We start from the raw sequence: 12,901 nt of genomic DNA on the forward strand, positions 1-12,901 counted from the left end.
TCAGAACCAGAACAATTAGCCATGAGCCTGCAAGTATTGGACATGTTTTTGTCTAAATGAGGTGATTTTATGGCTCCATTTTGCCAGATCACATAGTAGCATTTCTACCTAAAGCCAAACATTAACTATTGACAGTGCTTTCACCTTTTCGGAAGAGACGGACGCAATCTTAATAAACATGGGATAAAGCTACTCACTGCAAATCTTTTTCATTTTATCAACAAGGACAGCAATTTGATCATTGCTTCAGAAGAACAGGCTCAAGGATGTCTGACTAGGATGGAAGCCTCCGCTTATCAGGAGCAACCAGTTCCAAAACAAGCTGATACAACATTGACTGAAGACAGAGCGACTGGTTCCCTTCCTCCTTCTCCCCTCCCTCTCTGCTCACCCACTAATTCACAGGATTCACAAGATACACATGGAGAAATGTCTTCTGGACCGGAGTTTCTTAAATTTACAGATGGAATGAATCAACAGGTTGTACTTGGGACGTCTCTCCTTAGCGCTCACGTAGCAGACCTCACTTCATTTAAGCCACCTGACTCTAACGTCCCAGAGGATCCATCACTCTGCATTTCTGAGGTCTGAGGCCGGGGTCCAGACTTTATCTTTACACCCGTCTTACTCCAGAATGTGTCTGGCCCCCCGGCACTGCAGAACAGGACATTACCTGTCCGGATCACTACAAGAAAATTTACAAGAAACAGAAACATAAAATACAGCTGTTTTAATTCAAACATCAGACTGAAGAACTCTTGGCCTGCAAGTCACTTAAACTAGCTCTTTTAAATACAAGATCTCTCTGTGCTAAAGCTCTATTAATTAATGATTTAATCACTGAGCATAATATTGATGTTATGTTTCTGACAGAAACATGGTTGAATGATAATAATGAATCGATCGTACTAATTGAATCTGCGCCTCCCAACTACAATTTCTTCAGTGACAATAGAAAACACAAAAAAGGAGGAGGCGTGGCTTCAATATTTAAGAATACCATAAATTGTAGTAAAATCTCTTTGGGTCACTTCACCTCTTTTGAGTATCTTGGAATTGAGGTTAAAGGCCACAAATGAACTTTGACAGTAACTCTATACAAAACTCCAACTTTTGTGGAAAATTTCTTTACTGACTTGAATGAGCTTCAATCTCTCATATGTATTGATTATGATTGTTTAATAATTGTTGGTGATTTCAACATTCATGTTGACAACCCCCAAGACAGAGGGGCAAAAAAGCTCGCTAATATTTTAGAGACTTTTGGTCTAACACAACATGTCAAACAAGCAACACACACTCAAGGACACACACTGGACCTGGTTATCAGTAAGGGTGTGAATATTTCCAATGTCTCTGTAACTGATGTCGCCTGCCGCATCACTTCCTGTTATCTTTGAAAGTTCTTTATCTTTTAACCCACTTGGACAAACAGCAACCATCACAAAACGTTCTCTCACAGAAAACACAGCAGAAACTTTTAATCAAATCTACTCTTCTTCCTCACCCTTAAGCTGTAATGACGTAGATAAGTTGGTAAATGATTTTCAGTCTAAAGTCTCAGATATTATTGATTCCATTGCCCCAATTAAAATGAAGGTTGTGTCTGGTAAAAAGAAATCTCCATGGAGAAATGCACAAACAATTAGATCTGTAAGACAACTCTGCCGTAGGGCAGAACGAAAATGGCGTAAAACTCAACTCCACGTTCATTGTGACATCTATAAAGAAAGACTACGTAACTATCATTTAACACTAAAACATGCAAGAGAGGCTTTTTTTGCAGATGTCATAAACAAAAACATTAACAATGCTCGAGCTTTATTTGCAACAGTTGACAGAATCACAAACCCTCCTGTGACGTTACCGCCTGAATTCCAATGTATTGCCGCCTGCAACCAGTTTTCCAGCTTCTTTTCAGAGAAAATTTTAAAAATCAGAACATTTATCTGTACATCCACTATAAAGTCAGTACCAATGCTGTGCCCAAACAAAACAAATACAGGAAAAATGACCCAATTTCAACTACTTAATTATAAAACCCTACAGGAAATTATAAGTCAACTAAGCTCCAGTTCCTGCTGTCTGGATGTTTTACCCACACATTTCTTTAAGAAAGTCCTGCCTGTTATTGCTGCTGATCTGATCCAGATAGTAAACTCATCGCTCTCGTCAGGCGTTTTCCCCCAGGCTTTGAAAACAGCAGTAATCAAACCACTTATAAAAAGAACAATCTGGACAAATCACTAATGCAGAATTACAGGCCGACCTCTGACCTCTGACCTCCCATTCATCAGCAAAGTTATTGAAAAAGCTGTGTGTAAACAATTAACTAGCTTCCTAACTATAACCAACCTCTTTGACTCCTTCCAGTCTGGTTTCCATGGTTACCACAGCACAGAGACCGCCCTCATAAAAGTGTTCAATGACATCCATATAAATACAGACTGTGGCAGAACCACAGTGCTGGTTCTGTTGGACCTCAGTGCAGCTTTTCACACTGTTGACCACGACATATTACTGAATCGACTGGAGAGTTGGGTCGGACTCTCCGGTCCAGTGCTTAACTGGTTTGAATCTTACATAAAGAACAGGGATTTCTTTGTTTCAATTGGAAACTTCTCATCAAAGAGGTCAAAGGTCACATGTGGGGTACCCCAAGGTTCAATCCTAGGACCCCTTTTATTCAATATTTATATGCTCCCACTAGCTCAGGTTATAACAGGAAATAATATTAGCTACCATAACTATGCAGATGACACACAGCTCTACATTACGATGTCACCAGGTGACCTTTGACCCCATCCAATCACTGAACAGATGCTTAGAGCAGATAAATGTGTGGATGTGCCAAAACTTTCTCCAGCTGAACAGAAACAAAACTGAAGTTATTATTTTTGGACCTAAAGAGGAACGATCTAGAGTTATAGATCTAGAGTCAATGCACAGCTTCAGTTATTACAACTGAGAACCAGCGATCAGGCCCAAAACCTGGGAGTAGTGATGGACTCTGACCTGAACCTCCAGAGCCACATAAAGACAGTTACAGAGTCGGCCTTCTATCACCTAAAGAACATTTCCAGGATTAAAGGACTAATGTCTCAGCCAGATCTAGAGAAACTCATCCATGCGTTCATCTTCAGTGGTATTGATCATTGCAACAGCGTCTTCACAGGTCTGTCCAACAAAGCCAGCTGCAGCTAATCCAGAATGCTGCTGCTGGCTTTCTCACTAAAACCAGGAAGATAGAGCACATAACACCAGTTTTAAAGTCCCTCCACTGGCTCCCTGTAGCTCAAAGAATAGACTTTAAAATACTGTTGTTAGTTTATAAATCACTGAACGGCTTAGCACCACAATACATTAAAGATCTGCTGTTGTTGTATCAACCTTCCAGACCTCTCAGGTCTTCCGGTTCTGGTCTGCTCTGCATCCCCAGAACCAGAACCAAACGAGGAGAAGCAGCTTTCAGCATCTATGCACCACAAATTTGGAACAAACTTCCAGAAAACTGTAAAACAGCTGAAACACTGACTTTCTTTAATTCTCGACTGAAAACCCACCTGTTTAGAATTGTATTTGAAATGTAATCAATTACAAATTTATTGATGGAACTTGACTTAATGTCATGTTTTGATAATTGATTCTATGTTGCATTGTGTTTCTGTGTTTGTAATGATGTCAAGCACTTTGAAATGCCTTGCTGCTGAAATGTGCTATACAAATAAAATTTGATTAATTGATTGATTGATTGAATAACATTTAAGCTAAATGCTAATGCTAATAAACTGCCTTGCTGCGCAAGGCAGTTCCGTAACCTGAGAGAAAAAGATAATGCAGAATAATATTATTGCACCGCCTGTGGCGGTGCACTAACCTCAGGGACATATTGAGGCTTTTATTTAGAAATTTGCAGTAAGCTTCATATTAAATGCCCACACTCTCCCATTGTGTAACAGTGCTTTGGTAAACCAGTCACATAAAGCCAAAAAGAGCAATTACATGATGTAAAAATATTCAAGGCTTTTGTTTTGAAAGTTTCATGAAGCTTAATTTTTAATTGCCACACTAAACCCATGTGTAACAATGGTTGGGTAAAATCAGTTATAAAAAGCCCAAAACACAAGTAGTTCTAAAGGCCAGCTCAGTCCTCCTCTGTAGTAACTGACAGTTCAACCATGTTTGTAGTTCTGACATTCAGCTCAGACCTCTTTTGTAGGCACTCAGTGTCCGCCATGTTGTAGTTCTAACCTTCAGTCATTGTAGTTCTAAAGAGCAGCTCAGCTGTCATGTGAGTGAGACAGAGAGGGAGAGACAGAATTATAACTGTTTGAAGCAGTTAGTTTTTCTGATCAAAGCAGGCTGAACATATCTTTCTCTAAATGCTGTCAATAGCATGTGGCATATCATTAGAATGTTGTCTGTAATTGACTTACTCCACTCAGTATATTAAACATGGCTAATAAGTAAGAAAATAGCTAATAGCTTATTTAAGGTAAAAGGCTAATGCTAATGAACTGCCTTGCTGTGCAAGGCAGTTCCCTAACCTGAGAGAAAAATATAATGCATGCTAATATTATTGCACCGCCTATGGCGGTGCATTAACCTGAGGGGGATGTTGAGGCTTTTATTTTGAAAAAAAAACATAAGCTTCATATTAAATGACCACACTAATTAAAATGTCTAACAGTGTTTGGGTTAAATCCGTTATTTACTGGCCAAAACATCCAGTAGTTCTAAATGGCAGCTCAGCCCTCTGTTTTAACTGAGTATTGATTAGAACTACAGTGATGCGTATTTGTAGTCCTAACCAGCAGCCAATCCCCTCCTGTGTTCCATTGCTATGGTTATTAATCCTCTGCTAACTGTCATGTGTGTGTGAGACAGAAAGGTCGAGAAAAAATTCTATCTTTGTGAGACACCCCATTGGTTTATATGGAAAAAGCAGCCTGTACAACTCCTTGCCGTTCAGGAACCGAGAGACGTATTGGAAAACCGTTTGAAGTGTATGAGAGGGCTATTTGACATCTCCCATAGTACCGCGATTCATATTTGTAGCTCACTCACAGTAATTGCAGTGATGAGACAAAAATGGTGTATGCAGAGCTCAGAATTTTTTCAGAAATACATGGAAGTGAATCTGGGAGAGCGTCAGTTTTCCTGGCGCATGATTTCGCTCTGAAGCACCTTGACAGAAAACCGTAAGCCCTAGCGAAATTTCGAAAACATTTTACTGGAGCAGGCATGCGTATCAATGTCATGACCAAGTTTGATACCAATTGGGCAATATTTGTGGGCATGAGGGCGATTTCAAAATTGTTTTGGGGTCAAAAGTTCTCTTCATTTCTCACTCTAAAGGAGCGGCAGTTGGTGTCAGTTAGGCTCTGCGTTTCGACAGTTGGAAATTTGGCTCGTTTGTCGCTTTTTACGTCGCCATCGTAAGTCCGATTCCCAATAAAAGTAATAGCTCCCTTCTCGGCATCGAGCCGCACATTTTGATACCACTTTTGTGGGGGTGCACGCAGCGGTACGAGCCGCATTAACGGTGATGGAAGAAAAACTAGAAAATTCCTGAAGAAATTTAACCGGGGCCTGCCAAAGTGTGCCCGTCGGTTTGGACCCAGCGTTCTGATGCTAGAAATTAGCATCAATGCTAACGAAAGCTGCAGTCATATGAGGAGATTCACAAGAATGTTTACTAATATGGACTTGCATCCTTCAGTATGAAAAAGTAAGTGTATCAGCTAAAATTAGCAAAAATGCTAATGTTAGCGTGATTGCTGTCAGTAGCATGTGGGACATCACTAGGATGTTTTCTATAATTGACTTACTCCATTCAGTATACTAAACACGGCTAATAAGTAAAACTAGAAAATTCCTGAAGAAATTTAACCGGGGCCTGCCAAAGTGTGCCCGTCGGTTTGGACACAGCGTTCTGATGCTAGAAATTAGCATCAATGCTAAAGAAAGCTGCAATCATATGAGGAGAATGACAAGACTGTTGACTAACATTCACTTGCACTGTTCAGTATGATAAAGTAAGTGTATCAGCTAAAATTAGCAAAAATGCTAATGTTAGCATCATTGCTGTCACTAGCATGTGGGACATCACTAGGATGTTCTCTATAATGGACTTACTCCATTCAGTATACTAAACATGGCTAATAAGTCAAATAAATAGCTAATAGCTTATTTAAGCTAAAATGCTAATGCTAATGAACTGCCTTGCTGTGCAAGGCAGTTCCCTAACCTGGGAGAAAAAGATAATGCAGAATAATATTACTGCACCGCCTGCGGCGGTGCACAAACCTCAGGGGCATGTTGAGGCTTTTATTTTGAAATTTTTGTTAAGCTTAATTTCAAAGGTCCAAACTAATCCCATGTGTAATAGTCATTGGGTTAAATCAGTTATATAATGCTCAAAACACAAGTAGTTGATGTAAAAATATTCAAGGCTTTTATTTTGAAATTTTCTTTATGCTTCATTTCAAAAGGCCAAACTAATCCCATGTGTATCAGTGCTTTGGATAAAAAAGTCACATAAAGCCAAAAAGAGCAATTACATGATGTAAAAATATTCAAGGCTTTTATTTTGAAATTTTCTTTATGCTTCATTTCAAAAGGCCAAACTAATCCCATGTGTATCAGTGCTTTGGATAAAAAAGTCACATAAAGCCAAAAAGAGCAATTACATGATGTAAAAATATTCAAGGCTTTTATTTTGAAATTTTCAGTATGCTTCATTTTAATGTTCCAAACTAATCCCATGTGTAACGGTGACTGAGTTAAATCAGTTAAATACAGCCCATAGCAGCAAGTAGTTGTAAAGGCCAGTTCAGTCCTCCTAGTCTTCCACTATAGTTAGAACTACAGTGATGCGTATTTGTAGTCCTAACCAGCAGCCAATAGCCTCCTGAGTTCCGTTGCTATGGTAAATAATTCTCTCTGCCAACTGTCAGCTGTGAGTGAGACATGCAGGGGGAGACAATTCTCTGTTTGAGCCAGCCAGTTTGAACTAAAAAAAGCATTGGAAACAACTCCTTCCCGTTCGGGAACCGTAATACATATTCGAAAAGCGTTTGAAGCGTATGAGAGGGCTATTTGTCGTCTCCGATAGTCCCGCGATTCATATCTCTACGTCACTCACAGTATTAACAGCGATAAGAGAAAGAAATGGTGTGCCCAGATCTGAAATTTTTGAGAAATATATGAAAATACATGGGAGAGAGCCTGAGAGAGCGACAGAAAATCCTGTCGCATGACTTTGCTCTGAAGCACCGTGACAGAAAACCGTAAGCCCTAGAGAAATTTCGAAAACATTTTACCGGAGCAGGCATGCGTATCAATGTCAGGACCGAGTTTGATACCAATCGTGCGATATTTGTGGGCGTGACGGCGATTTCAAAATTATTTTGGGGTCAAAAATTCTCTTCATTTCTCACTCTAAAAAAGCGGCAGTTGGTGTCAGTTAGGCTCTGCGTTTCGGCAGTTGGAAATTTGGCTCGTTTGACGCTTTTTACGTCGCCATCGTAAGTCCGATTCCTTATAAAAATAATAGCTCCCTTCTCGGCACCGAGCCGCACGTTTTGATACCACTTTTGTGGGGGTGCACGCAGCGGTACGAGCCGCATTAACGGTGATGGAAGAAAAATAAATAAATAAAGATATAAACTAGAAAATTCCTGAAGAAATTTAACCGGGGCCTGCCAAAGTGTGCCCGTCGGTTTGGACCCAGCGTTCTGATGCTAGAAATTAGCATCAATGCTAAAAAAAGCAACAATCATATGAGGACAATGACAAGAATGTTGACTAACATGTACTTGCACCGTTCAGTATGATAAAGTAAGTGTATCAGCTAAAATTAGCAAAAATGCTAATGTTAGCATCATTGCTGTCACTAGCATGTGGGACATCACTAGGATGTTCTCTATAATGGACTTACTCCATTCAGTATACTAAACATGGCTAATAAGTCAAATAAATAGCTAATAGCTTATTTAAGCTAAAATGCTAATGCTAATGAACTGCCTTGCTGCGCAAGGCAGTTCCCTAACCTGAGAGAAAAATATAATGCAGAATAATATTAATGCACCGCCTGCGGCGGTGCACTAACCTCAGGGGCATGTTGAGGCTTTTATTTTGAAATTTTTGTTAAATTTAATTTCAAAGGTCCAAACTAATCCCATGTCTAATAGTCATTGGGTTAAATCAGTTATTTATTGCTCAAAAGAGCAATTACCTAATGTAAGATTTCTCAAGGCTTTTATTTTGAAATTTTTGTTAAGCTTCATTTCAAAGTGCCAAACTAATCCCATGTGTAACAATTGCTGGGTTAAATCAGTTATATAATGCTCAAAAGAGCAATTATCTGATGTAGAAATTGTCAAGGCTTTTATTTTGAAATTTTTGTTAAGCTTAATTTTAAATTGCCACACTAATCCCATGTGTAACAGTGCTTTGGATAAAAAAGTTACATAAAGCCAAAAAGAGCAATTATCTGATGTAAAAATATTCAAGGCTTTTATTTTGAAATTTTCAGTATGCTTCATTTCAAAGGGCCAAACTAATATCATGTGTAACAGTGCTTTGGATGAAAAAGTCAAATAAAGCCAAAAAGAGCAACTACATGATGTAAAAATATTCAAGGCTTTTATTTTGAAATTTTCAGTAAGCTTCTTTTTAAATTGCCACACTAATCCCATGTGTAACAGTGCTTTGGATAAAAAAAGTCACATAAAGCCAAAAAGAGCAATTATCTGATGTAAAAATATTCAAGGCTTTTATTTTGAAATTTTCAGTATGCTTCATTTCAAAGAGCTAAACTAATCCCATGTGTAACAGTGCTTTGGATGAAAAAGTCAAATAAAGCCAAAAAGAGCAACTACATGATGTAAAAATATTCAAGGCTTTTATTTTGAAATTTTCAGTAAGCTTCATTTTAAATTGCCACACTAATTCCATGTGTAACAATGGCTGGATAAAAGCAGCTATACAACGCCCAAAACACAAGCAGTTCTAAAGGCCAGCTCAGTCCTCCTCTGTTGTAACTGACAGTTCCACCATGTTGTAGTTCTGACATTCAGCTCAGACCTCTTTTGTAGGCACTCAGTGTCCGCCATGTTGTAGTTCTAACCTTCAGTCATTGTAGTTCTAAAGAGCAGTTCAGCTGTCTTGTGAGTGAGACAGAGAGGGAGAGACAGGATTGTAACTGTTTGAAGCAGTGGCATATCATTAGAATGTTGTCTGTCATTGACTTACTCCACTCAGTATATTAAACATGGCTAATAAGTAAGAAAATAGCTAATAGAAAGGCTAATGCTAATGAACTGCCTTGCTGCGCAAGGCAGTTCCCTAACCTGAGAGAAAAATATAATGCATGCTAATATTATTGCAACGCCTATGGCGGTGCATTATCCTGAGGGGGATATTGAGGCTTTTATTTTGAAAAAATACATAAGCTTCATATTAAATGATCACACTAATTAAAATGTCTAACAGTGTTTGGGTTAAATCCGTTATTTACTGGCCAAAACAGCCAGTAGCTCTAAATGGCAGCTCAGCCCTCTGTTTTAACTGAGTGTTTATTAGAACTACAGTGATGCGTATTTGTAGTCCTGACCAGCAGCCAATCGCCTCCTGTGTTCCATTGCTATGGTTATCAATCCTCTGCTAACTGTCATGTGTGTGTGACACAGAGAGGTGGAAAAAGATTTCTATCTTTGTGAGACACCCCATTGGTTTATATGGAAAAAGCAGCCCGAACAACTCCTTGCCGTTCAGGAACCGAGAGACGTATTGGAAAACCGTTTGAAGCATATGAGAGGGCTATTTGTCTTCTCCCATAGTACCGCGATTCATATTTGTAGCTCACTCACAGTAATTGCAGTGATGAGACAAAAATGGTGCATGCAGAGCTCAGAAATTTTTCAGAAATACATGGAAGTGAATCTGGGAGAGCGTCAGTTATCCTGGCGCATGATTTCGCTCTGAAGCACCTTGACAGAAAACCGTAAGCCCTAGAGAAATTTCGAAAACATTTTACCGGAGCAGGCAGGCGTATCGATGTCATGACCGAGTTTGATACCAATTGGGCAATATTTGTGGGCATGAGGACGATCTCAAAATTAATTTGGGGTCAAAAATTCTCTTCATTTCTCACTCTAAAAAAGCGGCAGTTGGTGTCAGTTAGGCTCTGCGTTTCGGCAGTTGGAAATTTGGCTCGTTTGACGCTTTTTACGTCGCCATCGTAAGTCCGATTTCTTATAAAAATAATAGCTCCCTTCTCGGCATCGAGCCGCACGTTTTGATACCACTTTTGTGGGGGTGCACGCAGCGGTACGAGCCGCATTAACGGTGATGGAAGAAAAATAAATAAATAAAGATATAAACTAGAAAATTCCTGAAGAAATTTAACCGGGGCCTGCCAAAGTGTGCCCGTCGGTTTGGACACAGCGTTCTGATGCTAGAAATTAGCATCAATGCTAAAGAAAGCTGCAATCATATGAGGAGAATGACAAGACTGTTGACTAACATTCACTTGCACTGTTCAGTATGATAAAGTAAGTGTATCAGCTAAAATTAGCAAAAATGCTAATGTTAGCATCATTGCTGTCACTAGCATGTGGGACATCACTAGGATGTTCTCTATAATGGACTTACTCCATTCAGTATACTAAACATGGCTAATAAGTCAAATAAATAGCTAATAGCTTATTTAAGCTAAAATGCTAATGCTAATGAACTGCCTTGCTGTGCAAGGCAGTTCCCTAACCTGGGAGAAAAAGATAATGCAGAATAATATTACTGCACCGCCTGCGGCGGTGCACAAACCTCAGGGGCATGTTGAGGCTTTTATTTTGAAATTTTTGTTAAGCTTAATTTCAAAGGTCCAAACTAATCCCATGTGTAATAGTCATTGGGTTAAATCAGTTATATAATGCTCAAAACACAAGTAGTTGATGTAAAAATATTCAAGGCTTTTATTTTGAAATTTTCTTTATGCTTCATTTCAAAAGGCCAAACTAATCCCATGTGTATCAGTGCTTTGGATAAAAAAGTCACATAAAGCCAAAAAGAGCAATTACATGATGTAAAAATATTCAAGGCTTTTATTTTGAAATTTTCTTTATGCTTCATTTCAAAAGGCCAAACTAATCCCATGTGTATCAGTGCTTTGGATAAAAAAGTCACATAAAGCCAAAAAGAGCAATTACATGATGTAAAAATATTCAAGGCTTTTATTTTGAAATTTTCAGTATGCTTCATTTTAATGTTCCAAACTAATCCCATGTGTAACGGTGACTGAGTTAAATCAGTTAAATACAGCCCATAGCAGCAAGTAGTTGTAAAGGCCAGTTCAGTCCTCCTAGTCTTCCACTATAGTTAGAACTACAGTGATGCGTATTTGTAGTCCTAACCAGCAGCCAATAGCCTCCTGAGTTCCGTTGCTATGGTAAATAATTCTCTCTGCCAACTGTCAGCTGTGAGTGAGACATGCAGGGAGAGACAATTCTCTGTTTGAGCCAGCCAGTTTGAACTAAAAAAAGCATTGGAAACAACTCCTTCCCGTTCGGGAACCGTAATACATATTCGAAAAGCGTTTGAAGCGTATGAGAGGGCTATTTGTCGTCTCCGATAGTCCCGCGATTCATATCTCTACGTCACTCACAGTATTAACAGCGATAAGAGAAAGAAATGGTGTGCCCAGATCTGAAATTTTTGAGAAATATATGAAAATACATGGGAGAGAGCCTGAGAGAGCGACAGAAAATCCTGTCGCATGACTTTGCTCTGAAGCACCGTGACAGAAAACCGTAAGCCCTAGAGAAATTTCGAAAACATTTTACCGGAGCAGGCATGCGTATCAATGTCAGGACCGAGTTTGATACCAATCGTGCGATATTTGTGGGCGTGACGGCGATTTCAAAATTATTTTGGGGTCAAAAATTCTCTTCATTTCTCACTCTAAAAAAGCGGCAGTTGGTGTCAGTTAGGCTCTGCGTTTCGGCAGTTGGAAATTTGGCTCGTTTGACGCTTTTTACGTCGCCATCGTAAGTCCGATTCCTTATAAAAATAATAGCTCCCTTCTCGGCACCGAGCCGCACGTTTTGATACCACTTTTGTGGGGGTGCACGCAGCGGTACGAGCCGCATTAACGGTGATGGAAGAAAAATAAATAAATAAAGATATAAATAAAGAGACATTCTATCGAGTGTAGAATAATAGGTGCCTGCCATGCAATGCATGGAGGCAGTACTGACTTGCTTCGCAAGTCAGTACTGCTCTCCTTATGCATTGCTATGGGCAGGCCCCAATAAAGAGACATTCTATTGGGTGTAGAATAATAGGTGCCTGCCATGCAATGCATGGAGGCAGTACTGACTTGCTTCGCAAGTCAGTACTGCTCTCCTTATGCATTGCTATGGGCAGGCCCCAATAAATAAAGAGACATTCTATCGAGTGTAGAATAATAGGTGCCTGCCATGCAATGCATGGAGGCAGTACTGACTTGCTTCGCAAGTCAGTACTGCTCTCCTTATGCATTGCTATGGGCAGGCCCCAATAAATAGCTAATAGCTTATTTAAGCTAAAATGCTAATGCTAATGAACTGCCTTGCTATGCAAGGCAGTTCCCTAACCTGAGAAGAAAAGATAATGCAGAATAATATTATTGCACCGCCTGTGGCGGTGCACTAACCTCAGGGGCATATTGAGGCTTTTATTTTGAAATTTGCAGTAAGCTTTATATTAAATGCCCAAAGTATTCCATTGTGTAACAGTGCTTTGGATAAAAAAGTCACAAAAAGCCAAAAAGAGCAATTACATGATGTAAAAATTGTCAAGGCTTTTATTTTGAAACTTTTGTTAAGCTTCATTTTAAAGGACAAGTCTAATCCCATGT

This window comes from Xiphophorus hellerii, chromosome 8, assembly GCF_003331165.1.
Source record: "Xiphophorus hellerii strain 12219 chromosome 8, Xiphophorus_hellerii-4.1, whole genome shotgun sequence".
Classification (NCBI taxonomy): Eukaryota; Metazoa; Chordata; class Actinopteri; order Cyprinodontiformes; family Poeciliidae; genus Xiphophorus; species Xiphophorus hellerii.